Here is a 17,020-nt window from a genome sequence, read left to right on the forward strand (position 1 = left end):
CAAACTCACTGTGAGATCCAGGTGTCAGCGACGCCAAGGCACGAGTAGGTATCAGAATGTCAACCGGAACCCTCGCCTCACGTCCGTGGGCAAGGAAGTAGGGAGTGAAACGTGTGCTGGCATGCACTGAGGTATTGTAAGCGAAGGACACTTGCTTCACATATTCATCCCATTCACCCCCACACTCCAGTAAAGTTTTAGCCAGCTGGTCAATTAAGGTCCTGTTAAAACGCTCAACCATTCCATCTGATTTTGGATTGTAGGGAGTGGTGCGTGTTTTTGTGATTCCCAGCAGCTGACAGAGGTTCTGTATCACCTCTGCTTCAAACTGACGCCCCTGATCACTGTGCAAGCGCTCCGGTACACCGTGCACTAACACATAATCCTCAAAGAGGCATCGCGCTACTGTTTGTGCTGTCTGGTTTTGCAGAGGATATAAATTAACAAATTTTGTGAAATAATCTTCAACTACCAGCACGTACCGGTTCCCTTTGGTTGTCAATGGCAACTCAACAATGTCAGCCGCCACTCTCTCAAATGGACGAGTCGCACAAGAGCCCCCCATTGGTGCACGATGTGGTGGCACTGGGGACCGGCGTGTCTGACACGCTTTGCACTGTTCACACCAGTTCTTGATGTCTTTGAACATGGAGGGCCAGAAACAGATCTGGAGTGCATGCTCCCACACACGCTCAGCTGAGAAATGGGCAGAGGCCGGGCCACCATGTAGTCGCTGCAGGATATCAGGTATGAGAGCAGAGGGGACCACAATTTGATTTAGTCTGTCACCGGTGAGGGACGAGACAACAGACCGACATAATAGTCCATCTTGCATAATTAGTCGATCAAATTCTGTCCACAGCTTCCTCAAACTGTAAGAGGCGCCCCTCAGTCGTGGTCGAGACGGCCTCCGGGATATCTCCATCCAGCCGAGAACAACTCCAATGACCACATCTGCCTCCTGTTGCGCTTTAATGTCTGCCACATCATGTCCCAGGGTGGACAGCGATGGTAGGATGCCTGTTCCTACCGCCCTTGGCGCATCCGCTGTGAGTGCCTGTGATGACAGGCAGACCCCTGTGTCAGGTTGCAGATTAGTTGGGTCTGGAGGCATTGGGTGTATAGCGTTTACTCCCACCATGTTGTCTGAGTAGCTTGCTATGCTGTCAGCCAGGCTGTCCCTCTCCGGCCGCCGGGAGAGAACGTCTGCATTCATATGACGTTGACCGTCTTTGTACACAATGTCCCAATTGAGTGGGTCCAGCTCCAAAATTCATCTACCTCGCCTGCCTGTTGGGTCATTATCGAGAGCCATGCGTCTGAGCCCCAACAGAGGGCGGTGGTCTGTGACAATGGTAAAGGACGTAAGGCCAATGTAATGCCTGAACTCACGCACAGCCCACACAACTGCCCACAGTTCACGGTCAAATGTGGACCAGCGACGCTGTGTCTGATTTAATGTTTGGCTAGCGTACGCCACCACATGCTCCACCCCTTCTTTAACTTGGGCTAAAACGGCACCAACAGCCTCCTTTGAGGCGTCTGTGAACACTTTAAAGGGCACATTGAAGTCCGGTAGGGCCACAATGGGAGCAGAGGACAGCAAATTTTTCAGATAGTTAAATGATGTTTCACAGTCCACAGTCCACTCAAAAGGTACATTTTTACCCATCAGACGATTCAGAGGGGTGGCATGTTTGGCAAAATTGTGTACAAAGCGCCTGTAATATGAGCATAAGCCCACAAAGGCTCTGATTTCAGATGGAGACTGAGGAGTTGGCCATTTTCTGACTTTATCAGTGTTCTTTGGATCAGGCTGTAGACCATGTTGAGAAATTGTGTGTCCCAAAAACAGCACATGATTCCGGGCAAGGTGACACTTTGAGGGGTTTAATTTTAATCCGGCGGTCTTAATTCTTGAAAATACCTCGCCGAGGCTGGAAAGATGTTCCTCAAAAGTGGCACTGTAAAGAAGGACATCGTCCAGGTACACCATACAGATGTTCCAAGGCAGACCCCTGAGGACAAGCTCCATCATTCTTTGAAATGTTGCGGGCGAGTTTGAAAGACCCATGGGCATAGATCGCCACTGATAGAGGCCTCGCCCGGTGGTAAACGCAGTTTTTTCTCGATCCTCTTCCGCAACTTCAATTTGCCAAAATCCATTCGAAAAGTCTAATGTGCTGAACCACACAGCACCTGCCAGTGCATCCAGTGTGTCATCTACCCGTGGCAGAGGATGACAGTCTTTCACGGTCACACTGTTGAGGCGCCTGTAGTCAACGCAAAATCTCCATTGACCATTCTTTTTCTTTACTAAAACAACTGGAGAGGCCCAGGGGCTGCAGCTCTCTTCAATGACACCATCTGCGAGCAGCTCTCCCACCTGTTTCTCAATCTCAGCTTTTTTTTCAGGGGATGTTCGGTATGCACGTTGCTTGAGTGGAGGATGGTTTCCTGTGTGAATGCGGTGTTTCACCTGTGTGCATTTACCAGTGTTCCTATTTGTGGTGCTGAAAACGTCCTTGTGCTGCTGCAGCAACTCTGAGAGTGCTGCCTTCTGTGCTTCTGAGATGGGGGACTCGTCCAATGACACAGACGGCAAAACACAGGAAGACAGAGGGGGTGTATCAGCCGTCACTGCAGCCACCTTGTGTGGCAATGAATTTAAGTCAGCCTCACTCACAGAGTAGAATTCCCCTAAATGAGTGCCCTGCCGTAAAACAACATCATTTTTAGTAGGGTTTAGAACCCGAGCACATGTCAGTCCATTCTTCACTGAGGTGACTGTGTGAGCCACTACTAGATTCGAAGTGTCAGGGATATTAGGCTCTAGATAGCCAACAAAGTCACATGAATAGGCACCAGATAAGGTAGGTGGATGGACATTAACAGGTACAATGATCTCACTGAGAGGGGGGAAGGCCATGGTGTTGGCAATAGACACATTACAGCACACAGGGGTTAGGTCTCTTCCCCTGAGTAGAGGGATGGTAGTGTCCCATAGTTGTAATCTGGCATGGGCAACGTCCAAAAGGGCATGGTTCTTCAGCAAAAAGTCCCAGCCCAATAACACTGCTTGCGTAGTTTCCCTCAACACATGGAAAGTGTGTCGCCATGAGACTGTGCCTAGACATAAAACAACAGAAATTGTGCCCAACGTGTCTAACATTTGTCCATTCACTGCACGGGCAGTTACATAGTTTTTCCTTAAGGGGCGGATACGGAGTGCAGGGACAGACATGCGGAACTCAGCACTAATAAGAGATACGCTTGATCCTGAATCCAGTAGCACAGGAACCACTGTGCCCTCAATCACACCTTTGACATAAGAAACAGGCATTTCGCTTTCAGTGTTGTTCCCAGACACATCCATAACTGAGTCATTGTCACCTGTGTCAGTCTGTGGGCTCAAAGAGAGAGCAGCTGGCGTTTGGGCCGCAACATCAGCTACATCCCGTTTCCCTGTCGGCTGAGCTGGCGCTCGTTGTGAGGCGAGAAAAAACGCACTCCCCGTCTCCTGGGTGTCTCCTCCTCATAGTGGGTGCGATGGCCTGGGCTGGGGCTGCGCCTCCCCGGTGACCAGGCAGGACCAGGACTCCCGTGGCTGCGGGACGCCATGAACGGCCTCCGGTCTCCCCCAGGTGACGGGAATCTCCTATCCGGCGAACGGCCTCGCTGTGGCTCACGGGAGGTCCGCGACTGGCATCCAGAACCTCCACAGGTGCAATAGCATGGGCTCCTCCCTGATGGAGGAGAGCTGCGCCATCCACCTGCACTCGTCCGCAGTCGAAGATTTTCCTCGGCCATCATTTTCATCTCTACTCGCATATTCCTCAACTCCTCGGCAAGGCTATGTACTGTTTTGTGTAAACTCCCATAATCAGTCAGTGAGTGAACAGAGGCTACAGGACCCCCAACAGCGGCGGTAAAGCCAGCCGTGCCACTAGTACTCGCACAGTCCAATTTAACAGCCTCTCTAGCATTTTCACACCTCTCAGCGATCACCAATGCCTCCTCCATGTCTGTTGCCCCTTGTTCGTGACACTTTACTCTCAGCTCAGGATCCAGACCAGCAAGGAAGCGGCGAAACTTCTCCTCTTTCGTAGCATTTTTCCCATAGTCAGGGAATGCCTCTAGCACAAGTCTGTTGATATCAGCAGCATAAACAACAAGGCTCTCATGTGGAGCGCGAGGGCGGGTAGAGAGGTTTGCTTTGAAACGGTCCAAAAACTGTTTGCGACCAAAGGCTTCTTTAAGTCTCTCTTTAACAGTCTTATAATCAGCCTGGACTGTAGCAGGAAGGCTATCCCACAACAGGAATGCTGCTTTGCTCAAACGAGTTGGTAGAATTCTCACCAGTTCATAATGATACTCTCTTCCCTCGTCCCCCTCCACGAGAGCGCGGACTGCCACTTCAAATTGACGTGCCCAGCAGAGAAAACTTTGTTTGTCATCCTCCCCAGAAAACGCAGGTGGAAGGTCAATCTTCACCCTGGCGGCCTGATAATCTTTGTCCCGCCGAGTGTTAAACAGCAACGAATCTTCCTCCTCTTTGCACCACATGTTGAAAAAGTTTCTCTCCTTGCCTTCGTATTCTATTAGCCTAGGAACCGGTGAAGCTAGGCAACAATGGCCAAACTAGCTAGCCTAACGTTAACAAGACATTCACTACACACTAACAAAAGAAAACGACTACAGTAAACAAAACTCGAATGTCACAAACGTAAAACCGCTGTCACCAATGTAACCGAGCTTTAGCACTTATTACTATATTATAATAATTCGTTAGTCAGAAGTTGTTGAGAACAGTTTACTGCACTTAGTCATCATCTGTAACACAGTATCCAGAATAGCGCTCTCTACCGCGAGAGCAGGAATATATCATTTCACTACGGAAAGCCCCGAGGGGATAATACATTCATTATGATACCAGTCTGTTACAATATTGTAAAAAGACATTTACCTCCCTTTTGCTCTTCACAGCAACATATCAAGCCCTCCACTCCAGAGGAGAATTCAGGCAACCACCCTGTGCAGGTATGCCTATGGAAGGCCTATGGAATAAGAATATAATATACAAATATATTATACTGCTCAAAAAAATTAAGGGAACACTTCAATCATACACTGGATCGGTACAAGTACTGAGGGAGTTGCAATTATGTAACTGGTGAGTTAAAGGGAAACTTGGCAGGATTTCCCCCTCTGCTGGAGAAATTGTGCATTATGCTATTTCAAACTGTGGAAAAAGGTAAAGCACATGGATTTGTTTACAAGCTAGCAAAACGGTTAGCATAAGTTCGGCAGACAATGTGGATGTTACAAGGTAAGAAACACGATTTAAAACGAGTTTCTTGTTTCTCACTTCTCTTTCCGGGACGGTAGTCTCAATGTTGCAAGGTTGGTTTTCCGCCTGGGGACGCTAGGGCAGCGGGAAAAGTCACCATTTTCACCGGAACAGGTCATTTAACCATCCAAATGATTTCTAAACGGGTTTATTACGTTGAAATAGTTGCCACGGCCCCCTTTAAGATCTTTTGCCTTTGTAGGGCAGTATAGGCCTAATTAGCAATATAGGCTAATCAGTGTCATAGGAAGCTTGGTAGCTCATCGGTACGTATAATGTAGGCCTAAACATCATAGTTATGTCAGATTTAGTAGAAGCAGATCTTAACGTTGTGAAACACATGGCCCTTTCAGAAACTATCACACGAGTGGAGTAGCAACAGACCCCTTATCCTCCCCTTTGGATTTGAGACAATGTGATCTTATTTTAATTAAAGCAAACCATATATTAGCCATTTCCCTGCTTGTCTTACAAATAATGTTCTCTCAAGTAAAAATCATTTAAGTAAAGTGACTTATGAGTTTATGTGCCATCATCTAAATGATTTTTAAACGTTATTTTAAGGGAAAAAAACCCTCTTTCGGGGGCCTTTAACTGTCCCACTCTGGTCCTTAGCCGTTGGTTAAGCCAGGCAGACTCGTATATAAATGTGGCCAGATTCAAGCCCCAATTTAGTGGATGACCAATGCATCTTTCCACTCAATGCAATTCACTTGTTTGAACAGTAGGTGTCACTATTACTTAAAACCAATGTGAATCCAAAATCCACAAAATTATTATGCAGTGGTCCAGGTTTGGGGCAGGCTCTGCACCCTGTGCTGCAGTGGCCTGCTGTCTGGAAGGATCCTGTGGCATGGATCAGACAGAGGTGGTAGTTGTATCTTCGTTCCAATTGGTTGGAAGCTGAGATTGAATATGCTTCCATTCTCTTGTGTATGTTGGCCCTCTTGAGTTGGGCAGCTTTCAGCCTACATTCATCTTGTCTTAGTCTACGTCTACACGAAACCGCCGGGTGCATTTTCTCTTATCGCTTTCACACCTTTAACGACACCGGTAAAGAAAAAACTCGCGTGCACACACAAAGGTGTAACCGGCTTAATGTGCTGTAGTGCATATATGCCAGACCAGTCGATGGCGCTGGCCGTGCAGAAGCTCACGTTTAATTCGCGTGAATCGCGTAGAAGAAAACATTGTTGAAACAGTTTGTTAAGCAGTCGCATGAAATAAGGAGACTACAGACAATTCGGTTTTCAATTCAACTGTTAAACTAATAAAGTTTATTTTCAAGGTATGTGACTGCTATGTGAAATTTCAAATGCCTAGCCTACGCATTGCATTAGGTCTGAGCACCAGAAAAACCGGCGTAGTGTAAACGGCCCCTTATTGTGCCTGGTTGGTTTTTAAAAGCAAACAATAGTCTAGTGGTGTGACTTGGGGTCACATATGCAAATGAACTGACAGTTAATCATGATGAAATAACCGTATTCAGTTGACTGATCTTCTTGATCCTTTTGCTGTAATGGTGAAACTGAATGGATGTCTGAATGATGTGGTGTATTTAAATGAGAAATTAAATGCTTTCAAATGGGGTGTCTGGTTTGATGCTAGTAGCTCTGAGTGTGTGGTGTGTGTGTGTGTGTGTGTGTGTGTGTGTGTGTGTGTGTGTGTGTGTACGTCTGTCTAGTTTGTGGGTGTGTGTGCGTGGGCGTGGAAGTGTGTATTTTATGGTTTTGAGAAAATGGAATATAGGTTCTGGGAACCTTGGGTAAAGACATTTATGGTCAACTTCAAAGCTCTGCATAGTGGTGGAAGAGTTACACCGGCTTTAGGCTTTTGGCCAACACATACACACACACACACAGAGATAGGCCTTCTGTGATACACACACACACACACACACACACACACAGATAGGCCCTGTGTGATCCACACACACACACACACACACACACATACAGTACAACTACCCCCCCCCACACACACACACACACAATACACACACATACATACACACACACAGATAGGCCCTGTGTGATACACACACACAAACACACACATACAACCCCCCCCCCACACACACAGACACACACACACACACACACACACAGAGATAGGCCCTCTGTGATACACACACACACACACAAACACAGAGTAATGGTGTTACGCGGGCAGTTCGCTGGAGCTTATTATTTCCACTGAGTGGCTTGGGACACATTTGAAGTTTAATAATGCTTGTAATTGAAATAGATGGACCCAGATGATGTCTGCTGATGGGTTGGGGGAGAGGGGGATGAGAAAAAGATGTGTTTATATTATTCTACTTCTGGATATGCTTTCTTTGCTCTTATCTTTTGCTTGGTGTTCTTTCTTTCATTTATCTCACTGTTTGATTTGATCCTTGATCCTCACTATACATTACTCTCAACATTCAACATCTTCCATTCCACTACACAAGAGATGGTTGTCACTGGAACACTACAAGATGAGTTTTTATCTTTCAGTCTTCTTTTTATTTTTGTCTTTAGTAGAGATGCACCGATAGATCGGCTGGTGAACGGAATTGGCCGATTTTCACGTGATCGGCCATGACCGGCGACCGGCCGGTCAGTCTGAGACATGCCTATTTTATGCCGGTCAAATGCACTCGCCTGCTGCAATTGTAACAACACCCAGCTGAGTTTGCAAAGTTTGAAGAAGCTAGCAACCAGGCCAACACTCAGGGCTGGACGTAGGGCTACACAGAAAGCGCTAATAGGCTATTAAGTTTTTCTATGCAGCAAACGCTGTGCTTTGCCATATTGCGTGGAATTTACTAAGCTGTCACTTCATAGTAAACATCAAACAAGTAAACACGTAAACATCGATCATCACCGCCCATCCCTGCCGCTAATTGCGTGCCCACAGCTGAACCACAAGCGCAGCTGAGCGGAGATAACCGATTGCGACATTAAAAAGAATCAAAGTTTAGCGATCATAGGCTACAATCTTTCTTTTACTGTCTATGGCTACAATACAATAAGATGTCAACAAGCAGCGACATATAGTAGCCCTAGTAGTTCTACTCCACTTTAAATTTATTTACTGCACGTAGACTAGGGCTATGCCTAGCAGATTGAGAAGTGGATGTCGGGAAAGTGAACAAACGATAGCCTATTAGAAAGGCAAACAAAAGTTAAAGTGGCTTTTGACATTGTAGCCTACAATGAAGAAAACTGATGCTCTGAATACGGCTCTAAATCAGCTGTCTCTGAAAGTTTCTATAGCCTAATTGATGCATTTAACCGGAATTTGGATTTAAGTTTTTCACTGCAAAACAGACATGCACTGTTTTCATATATGGTGGAGCACCTAATCGCTAGTAGCACTTCTCCTCCCCTGTGTTTGCGTGATCGCCTACTCCCATAGATGCATCAATGCATATGAAAATATGTTCCATGGTAGCATGTTCAAATGTATCATGAAAATTGTTCTTATATCTTTAGTTGGATATTGGATGTGAGAAGAAAAAAAATGGATGTTCCATAACAGTGCATTTATATTAGTAGTCTGTGAAATGAATGTCCCACACTGTAGTTGGCGTTATAGCATATGGCATTATAATTACACTGGCATTATAGTTTGATACTGCAGCTGAAGTTAGACTTGAAGAAGAATCTATCTAATCACAGGTTCCATTTTTTTTAACAGCCATTTCATTATTGATAAGTTAATTACATTTCTATATTAACATGTTCTATTAAAGAAAAGATAGAAAATAACTATTTGTGTGTGCTGTAAAATGGTTAGAAGAAATAAAATCGGAATCGGCTCACATCGGTATCGGCAGGTGAAACTCTATGAAAAATCAGAAATCGGAACCGGCCCAAAAATTGCAATCGGTGCATCTCTAGTCTTTAGTTGTCTTTCCCTAATAGAGCCACACACATGTACATACACACACACACAAACAAACACACATATTTTGCATTGTGTGTATAGAATGTATATGACTGTATTCACAACATAACCATAAAAAGCAATAGGAAAAATCCTAGGACAATAGCACTTTACATGAAAGGACCGGGTATACATGGAAACACAAGCTCTTCATTCTTCTCTCAGAGAGACAACAAAAGACACAAGGTAAACACACACACTCAAACACACACAACACACAAACAACTTATGCATACAACACACACACACACACACACACACCATCTGCCACCCCCCTTCAGAACCCCTGTTCCCCAACACCTGCCTTCAAGTAAACGTCCTAATTCCGTGTTGTTTAAATTAAACGCAGACCATATTATCGCCTCCGACAGCACAAATAAGTAGCCGGTCCCCAAGGGAAAATAACATTATGCTTTTGAGGAATTATGAGGCTATAATCACACTCTGGGTGATGACCTTAATGACTGGAATAAATCATGTCAAATGAAATATACCCATTATATTTAATATTCAATAATAGCAATGTGATTGTGTAGTTTGCTGCGTGTTCAACAGTGTAATCTTTTGTTTTCAGCGGAGCCAGAGACAGTGTTACACACTTTGATCCTTTATACTTTAATACTGTGGCCTGATTCAATGAAACAGGAATAGCCCTAACATGGTCTCACACTCACATAACCATGCCAACTCTCACACACACAGACATTGACCACCTCTCAACCTCACACACAGACATTGACCACCTCTCCACCTCGAAGACTTATCCACACGCACATAGACACCACACAACCAACTTCCCCTGCCCCCTGCACGCACGCACACACACACAGACCTTCCCCCTCCACTCACACACACACTCTCACACACACACTGATCTGAAGAGAGAAGCTGAGTGTAGTGGGCTCTGAAAAGGGCAATAAGAACACAATGGCTTTAGATGAGGGGGACAGACGAGAGAGTGCTGGAGCATTACGTGTGTGTGTGAGGAAGCCCTGCATGAGAGAAACCGACCGACCGGATGCCTCCGCCACGCCTCTTCCATGCCATATTAATCTGAATGATGGGCTCAGACTATCATAAAGGCACACACACTCACACACACACACACCAGCTCTCACACTATCTGCTGCGCGCATGCCCACATAGAGACACACACACACACACACACAGGGCTATGGAAATATCTCAGGCTCTATAGCTAAGTATAAACTATATGGCCTGTAACAGACCCCTTGTTCTGTATGGTTTTCATGGCGTCTTCTCTTAGCTTTGACATGGCCAGAGATCTCTACCAGGTACCACACACACACACATGCATACTCGAATATGTTAGATATCAGGATCTCTGACAAAAACGGTAGATACGAGGACATGGGTTTCTGAATGTCGTAGAGATAGAAAACTCACATAATTATACTTCTGTTAATTTTTCACATTACAACTATCTGTTGAGGTTTTCTTTATTTTGCTGTTTTGACTGACTTAATTTTTATAGGACATATCAGGACCTGTTTCACATTTATGTGACATATGAGGCCTTTGGATACACACTTAAATGTCATGTTTATGTGAATTTTAAAGACCTCAGACACACACACCATTTTCAGGTTTATGTGACTTATCAAGACCTTTAATACACAGAACTTTGGTCAAAATGAGGACAAAGACCAGGTTTTGTCTATGTTCCCCACTGACATGTTTCACAGAGAACTGTTCAAACAAAATAAACTGTTTACTGATGTTTGTTTGGAAATGGATGCATTCAGGGCCGGAGTGGGGCCACTTTTCAACCCGGGAGTTTCAGGTCCAAGACCGGCCCACTTTTTTAGTGGTGGTGGAAATTGGATAAATAAAACAACAGTTCCGCTCTTACTATCCTGTAGTTTAGAAATAAAGCATTAAATGTATCCCACAATTCCACTAAGAGGCATATTGAACTATTGTTTACATGTTTTTTCTGCATGGGTCAGCTATCATGTTGTTGTTTGGTGATTTACTCCTTTACTACACCCACTTCTGAGCAAACAAGGCATATAGGTTGATCATGTAGCCTACTGCCGTTGTGGCGGTAGTGGGGTAGCGTAACGGTTGGGCGCCAGGTGGATTTATCCACCACCACTCAGACAGAGTGAAGATAAACTAAAGTTAAGAAATAATAACTAAATGGCTTTATAAAGCACCACAAACATTAAATGATTTTAACTCTAACTAAAAGACTTCAAGAAATGCAAACAGGTGTGTTCAAAAGTGGAAGATATTGTTCAGGACACACATGAACACCACACAAGCAAACAAATCACAACAGCAGCAGCAGTCCATTCAGCCTATTTTTAGGTCAGGCCACTAGGAGGCGGTAGGCGGTAGCCTCGACAAAAAATGCAAAAAGGCAAGACGCAAAAAGGTCCAAAAACGAAAAGTATCTTCGGTCAAAAAAGACCTCTTCGGCCTAAGGCCACAATAAATTCAAACAGGTTAAACAGGCTATAACTAATTGGCTACTACAACATAGCCGACTGCTTCAAAGCTCCCAGTGTGGATAAACCAATAAACAAAATAACATTAAATAGCAAAATCACTTAACAAAAGAAGAGCTCTCCAAAACTAGAGCACAAACGTGATTGCTTTCAGTTTACAGTTTAGATTAGATTACAATAAAGGCAGGCCGGCGCCGGAGGAAAGGAAAATGTAGAAATAAAAATATCCCCAAAAGACAAAATAATAATCCCCAGGAAAACCCCTAAGGAGACCCTCCCCAGTAGCCTATGTAATCTATATTCAACTTAAAGTCGCGCCGCTCACGACTAAACAACAAGAGCGCTTTTAAAGAGCACAGGACAACACAGAGAAGTGGGCCAGCTGCTACAACCTCGCTACTGTTGCGTGTCTCCTGCAAACAATGGTAAAACAGTTCTAATGCAAGGAGATCACGGAGCGAATGGAGTGCACACCAAAGGGCCAAACAACTCGCACAAAACTACTAGCTTACCCACGTTGCGTGACTCCTGCAAACAATGATAAGACAGTTACAGCGCAAGGAGATCACGGAACGAATGGGGCAAGACAGGCCGACAGGCCAGGAACAACAACTTTGCTGCCGTGATCGCTTGCTGAACAATGATAAAAGAGTTTGTTCGCAAAGTGATCACGGAGCTCGGTTTGGACTAGACCAAACACGCACAAAACTCTGAACTACTCGGTGGAGTTATCAACCTGCCGAACAATGGAAAGACAGTTCTTTGAGGCTAGGCAATACTCACGGAGCGTCCGAGACAAGGACCAACCAGGCCGCTCTCACAAGGCAAAACACTCTACCTGTCGTCACGTTCAGCCTACGCAGGGCAACACCAGCGAACCAAACACACAGCAGACGAAACACCGGTAGAGGGAAACGAGAGAGGCGGAGACAGCGCTACCTGGGCTGTTATTTATAGACGCTGACCATCTTCCGTATGTAGCTGCCAGGCTTTCATTATATTACTTTATTATAGGGGGTCAGGTTTGATCGCCACACCGTCATATACTGTTCTTTCTTACATTAAATAACTTTAATTCATATGGTTAACTCTATTATCCTTTCTACTTGTCTAGTTAGCTAATTTCGGGCTCATCATTTTCAGCGGGGGACTGGCTGATCTGCTGCTCAGAGGCTACTTTTGTTTTTAGGCCTAGGCTACTGCATACACAGATCAAGCTTGAGATTTGTTATCCATATTTGCATAATATTTGCAAAGTATATGAATCGCCATATTGGATGATACAAAAAGGCTAATATTTTAATTAATTTAATATGTTGCTTGTAGGGCTGGGACAACGCGTCAACGTAATCGATGACGTCGACGCAAAATATGAGCGCCGATTCGTCAAGCATAACATGTGCTGCTAAATATTTTTAATTTTACACCTTCAGTGTTTTCCATACGTTGACTAATCTGTGGCAGGGCACCACGAAATCATAACCGGCCACCACACATTTTCTATGTTGTAGGCAGTGATGGGCAGTAACGCGTTAGAAGTAACGCGTTACTGTAATCCAATTACTTTTTTCAAGTAACGAGTAAAGTAAGGGATTACAATTGCAAAAACAGTAATTAGATTACTTTTACTTTCCTGCAAGCAGCCTGCGTTACTGCGTTACTAAAACGTGATTTTGCCATAGACAGTAAAATAATTTGGGATTTTGCCATATGGATTTTCTGAGACTAACTCCTGACAATGATGTAGGCTATAGCTGCGCGATATAGATAGTAAACAACAGACACACGTGTGCAAGACATGGAGTGCAGGAGAGAGCGCGAACATGGAGCATTTAATTCATTGCAGTTCAGACATTCAGAAAAAAACATTAACGCTGTACACTCTTCTGGGAAGAAAAAATTTGTCTACAGCGAAAAATTCCACCTCAAATCTGAGCAAGCACCTAACAAGCCGGCACAGGAATGTGAAACTCATTGAGACACCCAGATCCCGACATGACGGCTGCAGCAACAGGTGAAAATAGAGGACGTTGCGGGTTCCCTGTAGCCTACTGGCCCGTTATAACAGGAGCCAGGGCATTATAATATTCTGGCTGCATTCACTGTGATTTGGAAAATGGGCAAAAATATAATGTGGTCTTTGCCTTTTTGTAATGGGACTGGTGAGTGTTGAAGTCTTCAATAATTCGTTTCCCTTAAACCATCGTTTCTCTACTGGGTCGCGGAGACATGCCATAGGGCGCGAAAAACAGGATTTTATTTTATTTTATTTTTTATCTGTAGCCTATTCCCAGGTAGCACCCGATGCGCAATGGACGCACTGTGTTATTCATATGGAAGCGCTCGTGTCAAGGCAGCGTGAGCGCATGTTTGAATCTGCAAGCACGTTCACTAATGAACATTTCTTGAAGCTGGCCTATCTTTGCGATATATTTGGAAAGCTCAATGAGTTAAATCTCCAGTTACAAGGCAAAGACAAACACCTACCTCACCTAGCAGATAACATTACTGCATTCACCAAAAAACTTGAGGTATGGGACAGGCGCCTCGATCGCAACAGTATGCCTTTGAGAAACGTCTGCTTCGGGAGCCACTCTTGTGATCCCATGTATTAAACAGTAGGCCTACATCACATCCCTGCAAAGTTTATTTCAAAAATATTTCCCAACCAGCAGTGCTCAGTATGACTGGATTATGGATCCATTTAATGCAGCATGTTGGTATTTCATTGAATATATTTTACAATGCTGTAAAATATTGGCCTATGCTTCCTAATATGTTGCTGGAAAACAGAAATATGTGTGTTTAATTTACAATGGCACATTATGTATTTATTTATTATTATATCTGCAGCACCAGCTGATTTTAACTCTGCTGAAGAGGATATATTTAGAACTTGTCATTATTTCAATACATTTGACAATTTTAAGCTTGACCTACCACTTTCTTAGAGCAATGAGGGGCAGGTGGGGCTCGAAAAGGACCCCTTGATCAAAGTGGGGAATGAAAGAAAAAGTTTGAGAACCACTGCCTTAAACTAAGCATTTACATGAAGCACAGTAGCCTATGCCGATTGAAACACATTCCGATCAGGTAGGTGCTACCAGGCTCATATAGGCTATCACTTTTAATTGCAAACAGAAAATGTCTAGCTAGCTGTTTATACCAACTTAATATCATGACTATTGCTAATATAGTGCCAAATGTGGAGTTTTTGGACTAGCCATAGGCTTATATTTGAATGGAGCTGATCATTATGAGAGTTGTGTAGATGCTCTTAAAGTGACAGCGCACCATTTATAAATGAGTTAAACTGCATCAAATTAGTAGTATTTCTTAAGAAATATTTTAAACTAACAGTTCTGCTTTGGGCACCAAAATAGCCAGCAGCGGCACTGCACACACAGTTCAAACACATACTGAACACATACTCTTCTTGACAATAGAACATCCTAAATGTGGCATGCAACAGCATTTTCTGTTTTGGTAAATGCATTACTCCTCTCTGCACTGCAACTTTTAAAAGATGTAAATGTTAATAGAGACTTTGGTTTTAATATATTTTTTTGCTGTATTTTATTTACATCTATTCGAATGAAGGAGTATACACACCAAAAAGTTAAGATTGAAACTAATAAAACCAAGTTTTAAAAAGGTGTATTCAGGTTGTGTATAGCTAGTGTGTTTTTGTAAAGTAACTAAGTAAAGTAATTAGTAAAGTAACTAATTACTTTTGAAAATAAGTAATCAGTAAAGTAACTAGATTACTTTCTTGGATAAGTAATCAGTAATCAGTAACTAATTACTTTTTCCAAGTAACTTGACCAACACTGGTTGTAGGCATACTATTTAAATTAAAGATAAGATAATTTCATTGAGCTGCACTTTTTACTCACACAGCCTTTCCTCGCCCCGCCCGCTCTCTCTCGTAACGAGCCCACTGCTCCTCCTCTGCATGTACATTTAACAAATTATTTACGATTGTTGAAGGATTGTTGTTGCCACATAGAAGCACTGCATAGAACACAGTGGGCTAAATTGATATTAAATCCGCTTAGCATCGTGACCATGCTGTGCAAATTTGTTCAAAACGGCAGCATTAAAGTTAAGGTAAACTCTGCTAAGGTCTTATCACAACATAGTACATTGAGGAGACTTAACTAGGTTAAGTTACAGTATGCAATCAAGCAGTATCTCAAAGCTAACGTTAGAATACTGTTTGGATGTCAAGTTTAGCATGCTTACTTAATTGCAGCTGCTTGTATTTGTTACTCAGGCTCATTTTATTGACTCTGAATGTTTGTGTTACGTTGTTCCACCTGTAGGGGGAGTAGAACGGTGTTTGTGCTGTTGTGTTCTGTCTCTGCAGGTAGCTGCGTACGCTGATTCAGGGGGCTGGACCTCCTGCTATTTAAGCCGCCTCCTATCCATCCTGTCGGCCTCTCCCATCCCCTCGCCGCACTTCCTCATTGCTGGGGTGCATTGTCGAGACCGTCGGCACTTTGTTATTTGTTTTGACACTTATCCGTATAGTTAATCACATGGCTTAATTTGTTTAATTTATATTATAGTTTATGGTACTTGCGTTGGTGGTGACTTGGTGATGGGTTGACACTTTTTGTATTATAGGTTTAGTTAGAGTAGGGAAGGAAGACACCGGAAGACTCACAAACTTTTCTGTATTTTGTTTTCAAACGCGAGCAGAAAGTTAATACCATCTTAGTCAGTAAGTCCAAGGGTTTTCTTTTACATTTTGTATTATTTTCACCGCCACGTTATTCCATCTGTCTGGGAGCTTTACTTAATAAATTTGTTAACTTTTCACTACGTCGACTCTATGGCTTTCCTTATGTTATGTTGAACCATTCTTTATGATTTATGGTCAAGTAACAGTTTGCAAAATCCCGATGTAAATGGAAAAGTGTTTTCCAAGACACAAAAGTGCTTGTCCAAAGGAGAAGTACGAACCAGGGCTGTAGTCAAGACCACCTTTGTCGAGTCCAAGACAAGTCCAAGACCAGGACTAGTCGAGACCAAGTCAAGACCGAGTCCAAAGAGGTTCGAGTCCAAGACAAGACCGAGTCCAAAAAGGTTCGAGTCCGAGTCAAGACCGAGTCCAGGATAGGAAAAAAAGTCTTGTGCATGACAGTATCAAGACAATCATTTTGGGTTATTATTATTATTATTATCTAAAAGCAAAAACAGTGTGAACACACCCAGGATTTGTAAGTGTAGCTATTCCCCTTCTCCAATATTATTA

The 17,020-nt window shown here is 43.7% G+C and overlaps 1 long non-coding RNA gene across 1 annotated transcript; it reads left to right on the plus strand.

Moving 5' to 3' along the window:
• The first annotated feature begins 2,950 nt into the window (after positions 1-2,950).
• Positions 2,951-13,357, plus strand: LOC121704047. The gene is made up of 3 exons (XR_006030219.1): positions 2,951-2,963; positions 4,808-4,811; positions 13,272-13,357. It is a non-coding gene; the product is annotated as an uncharacterized LOC121704047 (long non-coding RNA).
• The last annotated feature ends 3,663 nt before the right edge of the window (positions 13,358-17,020 follow it).

This window comes from Alosa sapidissima, chromosome 2 (assembly GCF_018492685.1).
Source record: "Alosa sapidissima isolate fAloSap1 chromosome 2, fAloSap1.pri, whole genome shotgun sequence".
NCBI classification, from domain to species: domain Eukaryota; kingdom Metazoa; phylum Chordata; class Actinopteri; order Clupeiformes; family Clupeidae; genus Alosa; species Alosa sapidissima.